We start from the raw sequence: 12,653 nt of genomic DNA on the forward strand, positions 1-12,653 counted from the left end.
TCACATTGGTGAGATGACAAGACACATCGTAAGACTTTCATCATATTTTGCAGATTGGTCCTAGTAGCTCTTCTCCACAAGAAGCTCATCTGTCCCTGTCTCTTCTGTGAGCTGATGCTAATTTCAATGTCATGTATACTGTGGTTTCCAGGTGAGATTAATTTAATATTTCAGTCCAAATACCAGGGCACTAATCATCAGACAAATTTAATTTTTAATCAGGAAAGTGTATAAGTGATGGGAATACAGAAAGGTAACTTAGTTCTCTTTCACATGCTAAAACTGTGTAATTTAGGCTCAATGAACTACCATCCCAGGGACTTGGGAAAACGGTACTGAAAGAAGCTGCCTTTTATCACCAGCATTACCTACAGTAATTTTGGAAAATTATGCTGAAACAATGATAAAATATCAGGGAATTGCAGGCATTGTGACAGAGGAAGAGGGATATAAGGCATTTTATTTCTTGAATATATTTTTATTTTAACCCATTCACAGAAATCCTCGGCTCGTTTGATATAGCCCAATTAACATGCATTCAAGATGTTTCAGCTATAAAACGAAATTAATCCAATTCAGAAGTAATAAACTTCTACCCAATAACAACTTTATAAAAAAAATATCTGCGCATTTCAGGGCAATGTCAATCTATTAAGTCATCTTTGGCAAATTTATTTCATGATCAACAGTAAAAAAGCATTCTTACTGTGGGGACAAACAGTAAGAGTAACTCTGAAGTTAAATTTCAGACAATCAGTTTCACACAGGATATTATTTCTATGGGAAGTGAGACAGAAATGGAAGTGAAGTACAAGCACTGATGAGTCCTGACAAACTATGTCAGTGGGCAAATATTATTATAAAACCTTCAAGTCATACCCAAAACCTTGTTTATAGTGTGCTAATGCCTTAGCATTTAACATCCACACTTGAGGCTCCTACCGCTGCAGAACTCCATACTGAAATAAACCTCTGGGCATTTCGGCTGCAACAATCTACCTGTCACAGACACCTGTGTTTAAAATTTTCCTCTGCTAAGACTGCTTGGGCTAGAGCTGCAAACGTGGTGAAGCATCTAAGGTTCAGTTCCTGCAGCATTCACCAAAGAGTAGCACAGAAAATGTAAATGTGGTAGTGATGCCCAGAGCAGAGGAGGGCCCACAACCTCAGGCAGCTCAGCTTTGTTCTGCCTGGGGAAAATCAGTCCTCTTGGCACTCATCCCAGATGGAAACAGCCAGGGTATCTCAAACAGGAGTGTTTTACTTTATAAATAATACAGCTATCAAAAAATAACACTGCCCATCAAACCATTTGATCTAATCAGGATACATTTAACTGCAACCAACTTTGATCCATTATCTCAAAGCTAGGATTTGACAGAAAATATACTTGATTCAGTGAGGAATTATCTGATAAGGGGATATAGCAGATCAAATGGACTTAGCAGTAATCCAGGATAGGTGCACAGTGCATTAACTCAGCAAGTAACTCTCTTATCAACCACAACACTAACTGCGTAAAATGCATCATGCAATGAACTCCTTTCAATAGGCGATGTCCTTTGTGCCAAGTTTGTTTTGTTCATTCTTGTGAAAAGCGACAGACTGGAGATACTGGAATCCACGTCCCTCTTTTATCAGCAGAACAGCAAAGAGCAACAGCAGCTCCTGTGTACTGCTGTGCTTCAGTCCAGCTTTGGAATGGCTGCTTCCAGGGCCAGGAATAGCTTTCTATCCACCACACTAGTTCATATCAATTAAATATGACAGTCTAATTACCACCTTATTTCTTATTAACTGGTTACAACAACCTTACTGCTACCACAGTGGTTTTGACTAATGATCGAGATTTTGGACATTTAGCACTGGAAACCATCTTACTCATACTGCAGAGACCAAGGAGCAGATATCGAACAACTTCAGCTATTTCTAAACTGGGGTAAATTCAGCTCTGTAATCGCGTGGAACATCATTATCAATATCTCAAGATGTCCAGTCCCCATATGTGTGTACTCACCGTTGTACACAGGTAATTTTGTGAATTATTATAACACCACAATTAAACCACATTCTTCTTACATGTCTGCCTTAATTTAGCAGTCCCAGTGACTGAGTATTATTCCTCTGAAAGAACTGATAGCTCATCAGTCACATAGCTTAGTATCTGCAATACTTATTCTTTGAGAATTCATTGGAGTGGTTTAAGGCAGAAGGTTTGCAAATGTCTCTGACCTCAGGTGAGGAGAATGACTCTTAAGCAAAACAAAACACACAGAAGATATACAGAAGACAGAAAAACTAGGCATAAAGCTTGCCATTAATTGATGTAAGCGGAAATATTTTATTTAAAAGATGCCATTCACTAGAGTGCTTCTTTCTTATTGTCAGGGCTGGCAAGAATTTTAACAGGAGCTTCTTGAAAGAAATCAAGATTAAACAGGACTTTGTACAGCTAGAACCCATAAAGCCATGTAAATGCAGGAGAGTGCCATAGCCTCAGCTTCAAATATTTCAAAACCTGTAATGTGAGCTTCTGAGCCAAAGTATAATCTCAGTGTGGTCCACAGTACACACACTTCCTATGTCTGTACACAAATGCACACATATAGCAGAGCAGTACTTGCACCTTCTCATTTGAATCTTTTGAGAAAGGAATAAAATTGATTCTGTTTAGTTCACAAATTATTTTTTTTAGGATCCAGCCTATGTTTGATAGTTTTACATTTTATTCACTGGAGAAAGAAAAGTAGACTGTAAAACAGCAATACAGACAAAACATAGGTGTCTGTTTCTTACAATTCCTTCTCCAAAAATGCTTACTATTGTGATCAGCATTTCAGTTACAGCAGTGAATTTTAAGTGCTTTATTCGAGTTTCACTCCCAGTTTGCCGTAACAGATCCATGGAGTCAGTGGAGCAGCACAGGTGTAACCAAGAGAAGCATTTACTCGTTAGCAGTTAAGGCCACAGTCACAAGCGATTTTAAGTCCTACAGCACATCACAAATCATAATCATATTGAGCTGCTCATAGCACCTTCTTCTCCATTCTAATTTCCAGGAATAAATGAAGCAGTACACACTCTCAGTTCCCAGAGCACCTCCTTGAACATGTGCATCTTTTCCAGCGTAATTTTAAGGGCATAGCTTCTAGCCTCATCTGTCCATTTGTCAGCTTCTCATGCATGCATTCCTTCCCTTCAGCCAAGCTGCCACTTACACAGAGAACAACCTCTGAACTGACTAATTTTTCACAAGCCAGTCTATAGATTTATTTCTGTTACAATGGCTTAGGATTTAAAAAAAAAAAAAATTACCACAAATTTACTCTCTGAGGAGCTGAGAGAAAAAGGTGTCTTTTAGATATAAAATTAATGTAAAGGTCATCACTACACAGACAAACAAAATATTGTCCTTAATAGATTATATTTTCTTGGTCTGCTTAATGTGACTTGTCCCCCAGTGTGAGCATTTGAGGGGACACTATCAGCCAGATTCTTATATGCAATAAGGTCTTTTTATCCCCCTCTGGCAGTGTAGAGACTTGAAGACTATTTATTGCAACTTTAAAACACCAAAGACTGAGGAATCTTTGATGTAGATGTGAATAAAGCCCTTTGCTTTTTATATAACTGTGATAGTGACAGTGATTGCATTTGCAGTAGAGCCAGCACACTCATGACTGTGTTATCCAACAAAAGCAATTATAAAGGAAAACAAGAACTTTGCCTAGGAACATATTGCATGCAAAAATTGCAGCACTTTGATCTTCTGTGCATGTCTCCCCAGTCATCAGGTACTCCACAGGACATAGATAACTAATCTAAAGGCTTATGTCTTACCAGTAGCGCCTCATGTAAACAGAAAATACTCAGCCTTTCTCTGTCCTGTCTGTGTACCTTTCATATAATAGGACAACTAAAAGCCAAAGACATTTTTCATAAGCCTGCTGCCTTTGCTCATTTTCCTGCTCTTTTCCTTGGTGCAGAGTGAGTACAGTGAACTCAGCACATCGTGACAAAGAGATGGGATTACGTGCTTTTCCTTGTCTTCATCTGTGGATGAGACACTCTAGCACAATTCACCAGACACTTTAGATAAGAATAGGCTGCGAAGTGAGAGAAGGAGATAAATGAAATGAAGAACAGAAGCTAGAGTATTACATTTCTGCTAGCATGAACATACTTCCAGTCTGACTGTGGATTTCACAGGGTAAAACTCTTGATCCACAGCAGTTCAGGATTTGACATTTCTGAAGTATGTATCTATTTTCCATTAACTGATACAGCTTTTCTTTTTTAAATGCCTAGATTCATTTCTCAAACATGCAAATAGAGTTGTTTATGTTAAAAGTCAACCAGTATTTCCCTCCATTAACTTGTCAGATAGGTTTTGTCTCCATTTCAAAATTAATAATTTGGCAATACCTCAGCATAACTGGTCAGCCAAACTTGCAGAAAAATTAGAGAAAAATATATTGGTTTGCTTATGTTGCAAAAGTTATTCAATTATTTTAATTTGCTATCATAATAATTTGAGGCTTTGAAAGAGGGATTCAAACTCAAAATAGAAGTATCACCTTTGTATAAGGACAATACTTCTCATTTTTCTTCCAAAAAACTATTTCCATACGACTAGCATAAACTTTATTTTTAAAAAAAAAAAAACAACAAAACTATGACTTTGAACCTATGAATCTACAAAAAAATTGGTAGATAAATTCTCAGACAACTTCATTTTTACTCAGGAAGAATGGATTGTCCCCCCCCCACGCAAACTTAATTATCCAGTGAAAGAGGCTAAATTACTAATTACTTTTTCTGTTCTCTTATCTACTGTTAGAAAAGACATGCAGCCTGCTCCCAGACACCATGTCTCCATGGAGATGGAATGACACGGCAGGGAAAGGGCAAGGAGCCGGGAAAAGACAGCATCTAGGAGTAGATTGGTAGCCGTAGATGCAGTCCTAGTATTCTGAATAAGTGACACCACATACAGGAGAATAACTGGGTACTCAGTGCTGCAACTGAGCTGTTCCCTACAATGCTAAGGAGCAGGTATTTTCAGTTCTGTGTTCTTTTTCTTCACACTAAAAATAATACACGCTTTTCATCTTAATGTTTTCAGATATCCATTTGCATAAATGGGTTAATAATGGGATCTTCTTTCCTGGAAAAGAAAATCCTAGAGTGTTTGCATCACATGCAGATGCTGGGGTAAAGAGTGGCACACAAAAAAAGAAATTATTAGGACTTTAACATCATATGTTGAGAAGACTCATTCTGTAGAAAAAACAGAGATATCATTTACTTTCAACTAATGCAGTAGTGTTACACCTCCAGTTCTAATTGACTTCATTACTGTGTGAAGTATGTTTTGTCAAAACAGGTCTAGAAGCAAAATCTAAACAGACCATACCGGGAACTAGGAAATGTCATTCGCTTCTGGCAGTCTTATTGTAGAAAATATTTTACACACAAGCTGGGTAATGTTTTTTCATCAAACAATAAGCTTTCATAGAAATTATGGTTGGTTAATATTTTGCATGGATTTGATCCCAAAAGAGCTTTAATATCCATTTCACTCCTGCCATGAAAAGATGGAAAGTACAAGACCTGCACAACTACAAAATCCAGGTAAGCTTAAAGAGATTTAGCCCTAGATTTATGACAGAATTTGGGACATAAGCAAAAAAAAAAAAAAATAGTTCTTCAAAATTTCTTATCAGTTTGCCCTTATTTAATGTAGAAAATGCATTGGAACTCACTGAAACCCTGGTGGACCTCTTCCTAGGAACATCATGCTTGCTCTTGTTCACTGACTTCTTTCTGACATCAATATCCCATCTCAGAAATTAGCAATCCTTTGTGCACTGAGTACTAAGCTACTGAGTGAAGGAGAACACCTCAGCACTGCATATTTTTAAGAGAAAGGCCCTTGGATCATGAAGAAGGGCAAGTATTTGGAGCTGTAAAAATGAAATGAAGTGCAGGTATCTCAGCCGTACTGAACAAAGTGCATAGAAATAAGAAGAGATGTAATGGTAATATATATGTGGCATTCCCTGTTGCCTAGCTTACGTGGCCTCTTGTCCATGTGTCTACGTGTATGTGACACAGAGAGACAAAATACACAAGGAGGAATTTCCACAGAATGACACCGAAAAGCAGAAAATGTACCCAGTGATGACAGAGACGATAATCCTCAGCCACCTGAAGGTAAGCCCCCCCCTTTCTGTGAGGATGTTTTAAAGTTTGTCTGTCCCTCCTCTAGACTTCTTATACCTCTGAGTGTTACCACCAAAGCAGAAGGCATGCAACTGCACCAGAGCTCTTACAGTTCTGATCCCTGACACACTCTCAGCATTCCTGTTCACCCACATTGCATCCAATTTCCTTCTTTGGAAATTGGGTCTTTCCTACTGTATGTACAAAAACTTGTCAGCCTGTGGCTTATAAATTCATTGGCCAGTTTCCCTGAAACTCAGTCACGTGATAGAAGACTTAAAAATATTCCATGCCAGACGCCAGAGAACCCACACAAAATAAAGCTCTTCATGCGTATCTTTACGTTGGCATAGACTTCAGTCAGGGCTTCTTTAGCATGACAGGCAGTCAGCTACAATGCACCAATCCAGAAGAAACCAGGCTCCCTCGTTCACAGCTCAGAAAAATCATTTGAGTCCTCTGCAGGATTGATAACAGCTTTTGAACCTGGAGCAGAACCTCCAGTAGGACTCATCCCACTATTTTGCAGGGCTCTCAGTGGACATAGCTACTGAAACTTGAGCTGTGACCATCATATAGATGGATTGTTACTCTCACATGCAGTGTACTCCATCCTCAGAGCCAATGACACCGCTCATGCCCATAGCATGCAGAATTGCAGTGTCAGCCCCTGATTTTAACTATCTGGGAAGACAGCAAGTGCCTTTAATGGTTTTAAACTCAAGTAATAACTAATTATGAAATAATTCAGTTTAAAAGAGAAGATATTTCCATTTGAGGAAAAATTCAAAATATGAATTCCCAGCTGATGTAATCTGCATAATTTCAATGCATTCAACAGAACTACTCCATTTTAGATTAACTAAAAAGCTAGATTCAAAACGCAGCCCTTTACTTTGATTAACTACCTGGCTAGCACTTCACTCATGCTCAATTTATACAGGGTACAAAATCCTTGCTGTTCTCCAGTATTAGCAGAAGCTTTACCCTCTTAATTATTTAAGGTAATACAATGAGGTGGTCACTGACCTGACTGAATAATGAGACAGTCACTGAGCTTTATATTATACTTCAAGCAAGCTAAATCGTCACTTTTTCTGTGAAGGTACAGCTCCAGCAATTTATTCAACACTGCCATCTGTACTTCTCAGAAAGGAAATACATTTTTTCACAATGAAACATGAAAAGTTAGTGATAGATAAGTAAAGCCTGATTGTTCGCTTAAATTTGCATCACAGAGTACTAAAGCATAATATTTTACCAATAGCATTAACATTCAGATTGGAGATTCTTACCTTCTCCTTCACAGTAATGTGACTACTGCACATTTCTGTCTTTTTGGAAGGATTGCCATTAGAAGCAATAACTATATTAAACAATTAAACTATTTGTTTCAAAATCACTCCCGGAAGATAAAAACACTCTTGCAGAAGCCTCTAAGAGTAGTTGAAAAGACTGAAAGTAGTTGAAATATGCAAGTCTTACATACAAATCCTTTTGTGTACTTTACTATCTTTTTTTTTTTATTACAGAAATGATTTTTTCTTAAGTCTTGTTCACAAATACATAGAACAAATGAGGTTTCTAAAAAAGTTAGTTTCCACTGCATCTATAACTCAACCCCAACTTGTTAATTCAAGTGTAATTTTTCACAGAGGAAGAGGCTGTGTGCCATACAGACTGTCCATGTGAAAAATATGAGTTTACAGTTGTAAAAAATCAGTATACCAAAGGCAGCAGCTGAATATGGTATTTTCTGTTATGCCATAAGAATTACCGACCAAAAATAAACCCCAAACCACCATCTATTCAAATATGTTACTTCCAAGTGGTGTAAGCAGAAAGCTGCAGGTAAATCTGCTTTCAATTATAGGCCAGAGGACCCCAGCCAGAAAAATAACAGTATTTGTACAAGCTACCACAGTAGTTCTTTCTCAATGACAGCACTAGTACCAGCTACAAGTCTTAGGACCCTTTCCTTGAATCATAGCTCAAGACACAAGGTTTGCGTCCTAGCATCAATTTTATCTTGAATGGTTTATGAATTCCAGACATGATCTGGAAGAACAAGTATGCTCCATCATAACCCATAGACATACGTTGCTCATACGAGTCTTTACAACTAACCAAAGTGTTTTCACATATAAATACCGATCTTTCTCAAAAGTGAAAATTCAGACTTCATTTACATGGTTTTACTGTTTTCCACCATATCACATAATTTTCTTTAAATTATTTAGAAAGTGTTTAGTATCTAAACCCTAGTTAATAAATTATTTTCCTAGGACTGTAAAATGATATTAAAATACTATGGGAAAAGTTGTTTAAAAAAATGGTCAGTCAAGAGCTGAGTAGATATTTTTGTGAATGCTAGTGACATCTAAATACTGGCATCTAAAAGAAGATTTAGTGCCTATATGTTCCTGCAAATCAACCCTAAAAAGGCTTCCCATCCTAGGCTTTCAAAAAGAAAAGATTAATTGGTCATCAATAACATTCTTTATCTTCCTGACAAACACTTACTGGATACAAAATGTAGCTAATCATGTCAATCCATTTTCTTCTATTGTTGACATGAAATATCATATACCTCCAGGCTGGAAAGGTTTCCTCATTTTTGATATTGGGATAGTTTCAGGCAACTGAAGTAACCTCCAGAGAGTTGAGTGAAATTGCCGAGGGAAGGGTGCAGGAGTACAAGTGCCACTTTGCACACAATTCATCATTACTCTTTGCCCTCCGGAAATTTAGCCCTTCTACAGTCTACCCTTGAATTTTATCTTTTGTTCCTTCAGAGAGAAATGAGTCAGAAAGTTTAATAGCAAATCTTTGAAAGACGCTGACCTTAGAAACAAAACCCAAGGCACTATCAGAGAAAAAAGTGTAGAGACAATATCCTGATTGTTGCAAAACCACTCTTAAAAAAGTGCTGGAAGATAATTTAGAATGATGCTATTTAAAATACAGCCAACTCCGTAATCCTCTTCTTCGGTTTAAATCTCATGAGATCAGTTCTCTTGAAGATGAATTGGTAAGTCTGCATTACTGCATCATTACTGCTGTCAGGCTTTATATGCACACATCAAAAGAAGAGAGTAGAGACATTTATTTATAATTTTTCTGTCAAAGTTAGCATGGTTTTGGTAATTGTGCAAACCCATCTGACAAGAAATTCACCCACCATAGTCCGCAGATCATTGAAAGTATAATGGCTCTAAACAGCAGTGCTCTGACTTGCAGACTGTTGCTTCAGGACCACCCAGCAAAGAGGTCAGCACAAACCTCCTGCTGTACTACACCTAACTGGCTTCCCACCAGGCGTTAGCAAAAGACTAGCAGGATTTTGTCAAAAATGCAGACAATTGTCACCTGAAGGTAAAAAATTTGTATATTCCATCATACACTGTCAAAAATGTCCTATGGTGAAGGGCAGTCCTCAAATGTCCTTACAGAGATTTAATCTTAGGTACAGATGGTTAAATAAATTCCCTAATTCTACCTTGCATTTGTAGACCAAGTACCTTTATGTAACTTTCCTGAGAAGACATTAATTTCCTGCATGATACACATTGTCGTTATTGAATTCTGTTGTCTACCTCTTTCTTTAGCTCCAGAACAGTGTCCGGTCTCAATCTGAATATTTATTCATAACGTAGAGAGGACTTGACCAGTTTGTCAGATACAGCATGCTCATTGGCTACATTTCTAAATTAAAAAATTAGTAGACTAGAGCAGAGATAACATCCACTTACATCCAGCATGCTAACCTAAACTACCTTAAAATTCTACTCCCTTAAATTCAATTATTCCCATTTTTCTGATGAATACTGCTATGTGTAATCTCATACAAAATGCATAACTTTCTGCCCCTGTTTTATTTATAGTTTGGTATAGGTTGCTTTGATTTGAAAGTTACATGAAATAAGTCTTCACAACGCACTGATAAAACAAGTGTAAGAATGCCTCAGGACAGAAATCTGATCACAGACTGTAGAAAACATCCCTTGAGGTTACCCTGTGTTCTGAGAGAAGACTCTTTTCCTGACGTGGATATCCAGGCTTGGCACTTATTCATAGTGCAGAATTACCCCAGTAGTTGGAGGACGGGTTTCTGCTAACAAATGGAGTCTAGGTAGGTTAAAAACTTTCCTTCTTTTCCTACATATACAGCATATCACACCAATGTAGGAGAATGTGAGTCTCCGACTACTAGTGCCAGACGCAATGTCATCAAGCACTCACTCAACGGTGTCGCGTAGGCTTAGGAGGTGCAGAGCACGTGAGGGAGCTGGAGTAACAGAGCTCCAACGCTCTCGCTGATGACAGAACTGGAGAACCTCAGTGTTCGTGTGCCTACCAAGAGAGTGGCAAAACACAGACAGCGTGGGAGGCAGAACTCCCACCTATGGCTAATAGTTGCCGTGACATGCGGGTTCAGAAACTGTGACTCTGCAAAAGCAGGTGCTCAGAGAACGACAGGAAACATGCCCAGAAGCTCTGCTCCACAGGGAGGAGATGGACTGTTTGAGACTAAACTTGAGGAATGATCCATTTCTCAAAGATTTTAAATTTTTGTTTAAATGTTATCAAATAAGTGGAAGTTATATTATCAGTAGCAGTCAAATGAAATGTGATATTTACTGTGACTGAAGCATTTAAATCAGCTAAGAATCCCAGTAAAGCCCTCCTGAAATCTATGTGTAACGTATCTGGACTGCAAACTTTATAGTCAATATAGGACAAGAGAGATTGAATATCTTCCTAGTTCTTTCTTGGTGGTGTATGAGACACACGATTAAAATCAGAATAATAAAATTTTCTTGAGTTGTTTTCTGTACTTCAGATACAGAATTACATAAAAGAGTTTTTATTGTTATTGTATGACCATTATAGGTATTTCTAATAGGGAGTTAGGTCTCCCTAAAAAATTTTTTAAAAAATACATCACCATGTGAACATTGGTGTTAAAACAGAACATTTATGGGATGGAAGGAGAATAATGAGGGATGTTAACAGCTGCCAGAGAACCCTGGAAGTACGTAATGAGTTTCTAGTCACTTACTAAAACTGAAAAAGTTCACGTAAAAAGAAGTAATTATTTGCCAGTAAGCCTTCAAGTACATCCTTTGTGACCTGGACATACTTTACAACCCAGCTGTAATACAATACTCAAGTTGATATTAAGCAACTTCACTGGGTTCAGTAATGACACCAGCTGAAACATGGAGTAAACTCAGTCTGGTGTCTCTAAAAATGATTTATGCTAAATTTTGTGATGTGATTAGGATTTTTTAATAAATAACTATTAATGATTAATGAAATGCATTTAGTGCTGTCACATTTCAGATTCATATCTTCTTACGCAGCTAAGAAAATTAAAAACATGGCTATTGATCTATTTGGTTTTAATGAGGTACAATAAACATTGCAACTAGATGTACTATTATAGATTTAATGAAAGTTATTGCCTGTTAATTAACTAGCGACTGTTTTCTCAGAAGTGTGAAGTATACCAACGTCATGTAATTTTCCAAAAGCCTTATTTTCATCGTTGCATCTTTGAGCAAGATGTTTATGTTGACTGCAATTCTCTGCTGGGAAGTGTTAACATATGTGCTAAAGCCATGTATATTTCCCTTAAAAAGCCAAAATAAGGTACAGCTATTTAAAGAAAATATCGCTGTTGCACAGTATCCACCCAACACAAGGGTGGATATCCTATTATGAACAAGGTTTGGCCGTGACTGTGTTATTAACCTGAGACTGGAAACAACAGGCCACGAGACTTTTTTTACATTAGATATCCAATATAACAGCACACTCACGGGTATGACACAACCCTGTTACCTTCCTCACCCTCCTTACCAAGCTCAGATTAGCAGGGACCTGGGCTGCTAGATACTTGCCCAAATCTTCCCAGCTGCAAACCTGTCCTTGGCTACAAGTCAGAGTCCTGCAGCCTATTCTAGTCTCTGCTACTGAAAGTATGCCTAAATTATTTATTGCATTTAAAAACTTCCTTTTTGATTGTGAATCAAACAAAATACTGCTTTAGCAAGTGTCAGTATTATCCTGGAAAATGAAGGCACAAGAGACACTGAATTTTCATGAAGACATTTTTTGAAAACAAATGTAATTTCTTTCATTTTAAAAGCTATGTGAAAAATTTCGTTCCATCATTATGCCTACATGTTAGGCCTTTTCAGCAAACTCATTAGCATATCAGTATCTGTTTTTACACATGGTCAGATAGGTTCATACACCTTACATCATATTCTCCCATAGTCTATCTATATGTTGTTCCCAGTGCCCCTGGACATGCGATCTACAGGTGACAGAATTCTCATACATGAATTACAGCAAAATGATTACATGGAGCTAAATTCAGCACAGTGATCTCATCTACTAGGATAAAGAGAGAAATAATA

Source organism: Charadrius vociferus, unplaced genomic scaffold, assembly GCF_000708025.1.
Source record: "Charadrius vociferus isolate BGI_N301 unplaced genomic scaffold, ASM70802v2 scaffold650, whole genome shotgun sequence".
NCBI lineage: Eukaryota > Metazoa > Chordata > Aves > Charadriiformes > Charadriidae > Charadrius > Charadrius vociferus.